The sequence below is a fragment of the Salmo salar genome, chromosome 18 (assembly GCF_965601325.2).
Source record: "Salmo salar chromosome 18, fSalSal1, whole genome shotgun sequence".
In the NCBI taxonomy this organism is placed as follows: Eukaryota; Metazoa; Chordata; class Actinopteri; order Salmoniformes; family Salmonidae; genus Salmo; species Salmo salar.
Window position 1 is genome coordinate 98,888,661 of NC_138308.1, and position 3,230 is coordinate 98,891,890.

The 3,230-nt window shown below is 47.6% G+C and overlaps 1 long non-coding RNA gene across 1 annotated transcript in view; it reads right to left on the reverse strand.

The window, feature by feature from the left end:
* The window catches only part of LOC123732444 (uncharacterized), a 14,932-nt gene extending 13,852 nt beyond the window's left edge, over nt 1-1,080 (reverse strand). The window contains exon 1 of the long non-coding RNA XR_014381510.1: nt 780-1,080. This is a non-coding gene — a long non-coding RNA (uncharacterized LOC123732444). The remainder of the gene's footprint in view (nt 1-779) is intronic.
* Nucleotides 1,081-3,230: the final 2,150 nt, after the last annotated feature.

Consider the following 3,230-nt stretch of genomic DNA (forward strand, 5'->3'; position numbering starts at 1 on the left):
GCTGGACAGTCTACTGTTCTCTCTGTTGTAGTGTCTAGCTGGACAGTCTACTGTTCTCTCTGTTGTAGTGTCTAGCTGGACAGTCTACTGTTCTCTCTCTCTGTTGTAGTGTCTAGCTGGACAGTCTACTGTTCTCTCTCTCTGTTGTAGTGTCTAGCTGGACAGTCTACTGTTCTCTCTCTCTGTTGTAGTGTCTAGCTGGACAGTCTACTGTTCTCTCTCTGTCTGTTGTAGTGTCTAGCTGGACAGTCTACTGTTCTCTCTGTTGTAGTGTCTAGCTGGACAGTCTACTGTTCTCTCTCTCTGTTGTAGTGTCTAGCTGGACAGTCTACTGTTCTCTCTGTCTGTTGTAGTGTCTAGCTGGACAGTCTACTGTTCTCTCTCTCTGTTGTAGTGTCTAGCTGGACAGTCTACTGTTCTCTCTGTTGTAGTGTCTAGCTGGACAGTCTACTGTTCTCTCTCTCTCTGTTGTAGTGTCTAGCTGGACAGTCTACTGTTCTCTCTCTCTGTTGTAGTGTCTAGCTGGACAGTCTACTGTTCTCTCTGTCTGTTGTAGTGTCTAGCTGGACAGTCTACTGTTCTCTCTGTTGTTTTGTCTAGCTGGACAGTCTACTGTTCTCTCTCTCTGTGCTTTCTCTTCATCCGTCTTTCCTTCCCTCAGAGGAAACCCAGAGTATTTAGGGAACGATAACGGCGGAAAGCTCATATCCTCTCAAGAGTGAAACTTCCCGACAAAACAATCCCAAACAACCTTGAACGTTGACAAAAGGCCTACATACCCAAACTGTAAAGTACCTTCAGCCTCTCTCCGTCTCTCTGTCTCAACAGTCCGCCGTTCTCTCTCTCGCTCTGTCTTTGTTCCTCTCCTGTCTGCTCTACTTTCTGAGTATACTGCTGGTTTCTACAGAGCAGAGCAATGTTGACTTCTGGCTGCTAACTATGTCCAGACCCATGAGTCACACATAACACATCCCAGCTAGCAGTCCACTTCTAACACAGGACTGGGAAGGGGGGGGCTGGAAGAAACTCTCCCTATACCCTACTTGAACCTCCTGCTCTCCCCTCCCCCCTCCTGCTCTTCCCTCCTTCCCCCCTCCTGCTCTTCTCTCCTTCCCCCCTCCTGCTCTCCTCTCCTTCCCCCCTCCTGCTCTTCCCCCCTCCTGCTCTTCTCTCCTTCCCCCCTCCTGCTCTTCTCTCCTTCCCCCCTCCTGCTCTTCTCTCCTTCCCCCCTCCTGCTCTTCCCTCCTTCCCCCCTCCCTTCCTTCCCTCACTTCTTCTCTTTCCTCCTCCTGCTCTTCCCTCCTTCTCCCCCTCCTGCTCTCCCTTCCTTCCCTCACTTCTTGTCTTCCCCCCTCCTGCTCTTCCCTCCTTCTCCCCCTCCTGCTCTGCCCCCCTTCCCTCACTTCTTGTACCTTCTACTATACCCTTTCCATCTTCCTCTACTCCTCCCTCCCCCTCCCCCTCCAAACTATTTGCTTACATGCATCAGTATATACTTCCTGACATTGAATAACAATCTCCTAAAACTCTGGGAAAGAGGTTGCCTTCAGACTCTGATCTAAGGTCAGTTTTTGCATTTCCCCCTCCTTATGGTTAAAGGCTAACATCAGTTTAAGGCTAAACTGATTCCAGATCAGCATCTGAAGAGGGGAAATTTCTATCCGCAGCCAGAGTAGCCTCTCCAGCCTGTTACCATGCCAATCGACTGAAGCTGGAGCCACATAGTTCCAGGGTTGTGTCAGAGGCAGAAAATAAGTAGTCCCGGCCTAACCTCAACACCGCACCGGGATACTTACTGCAACAGCTGTGAGACAGCTGAGAGAGAGAGAGAGAGAGAAAGTAGTCCCAGCTATGTTTTAAATAAGAATTTAAAAAAAACAATTAGGAATGGAAAGACTTGAGGATGTAAAACAAAGAGGTTTATTCCATCCACTAATACGAAACAAATCGCTTGTAACACAGAAAAATCTTTATTTTCTGTATTTTGATCCTGAACAACGTTTATTAGAGGTGTGGTTAGCGCCATCATGAATTGCACAGTAAAATGTTACACTATTCAAAATAAGGAAGTTGTGTTGTTATGGCCGTATCCATCTGCTCTAAGTCTCTAGCTTCATGAGGATTAGTTGTGTTATTGTATGTCATATCATTTCAAAGGCTTGTTCTTATCTTTCAAAATACTGTATGTATCATGTTTTCATATATGGTTTGACACCAGCCAATTCATGCCAATTAATGTACGCAGAGGTCACGGTACATTCAGGAATTACAAAAGCTATTTTGCCGATGACGCAACAACGCTAATATGGCGATTTCCAGTTAGCTGGTGTTCTAAAGCCGAGTGTTTCCATTCCTCTTTAATGGTTAACCTGCTTATACGTCACAGAAATATTGTTCAGAAGGGTGATTGTACAGTTCTGCAGTCCCGCTCAGCCAACCATATGAAACCACTAGCCATGCTAACAGCTCTACAGTCCTGCTCAGCCAACCATATAAAACCACTAGCCATGCTAACAGCTCCTAGCCTGACAGTTCTGCAGTCCCGCTCAGCCAACCATATAAAACCACTAGCCATGCTAACAGCTCTACAGTCCTGCTCAGCCAACCATATAAAACCACTAGCCATGCTAACAGCTCCTAGCCTGACAGTTCTGCAGTCCCGCTCAGCCAACCATATAAAACCACTAGCCATGCTAACAGCTCTACAGTCCTGCTCAGCCAACCATATAAAACCACTAGCCATGCTAACAGCTCCTAGCCTGACAGTTCTGCAGTCCCGCTCAGCCAACCATATAAAACCACTAGCCATGCTAACAGCTCCTAGCCCGACAGTTCTGCAGTCCCGCTCAGCCAACCATATAAAACCACTAGCCATGCTAACAGCTCTACAGTCCTGCTCAGCCAACCATATAAAACCACTAGCCATGCTAACAGCTCTACAGTCCTGCTCAGCCAACCATATAAAACCACTAGCCATGCTAACAGCTCCTAGCCCGACAGTTCTGCAGTCCCGCTCTGCCAACCATATAAAACCACTAGCCATGCTAACAGCTCCTAGCCCGACAGTTCTGCAGTCCCGCTCAGCCAACCATATAAAACCACTAGCCATGCTAACAGCTCCTAGCCCGACAGTTCTGCAGTCCCGCTCAGCCAACCATATAAAACCACTAGCCATGCTAACAGCTCTACAGTCCCGCTCAGCCAACCATATAAAACCACTAGCCATGCTA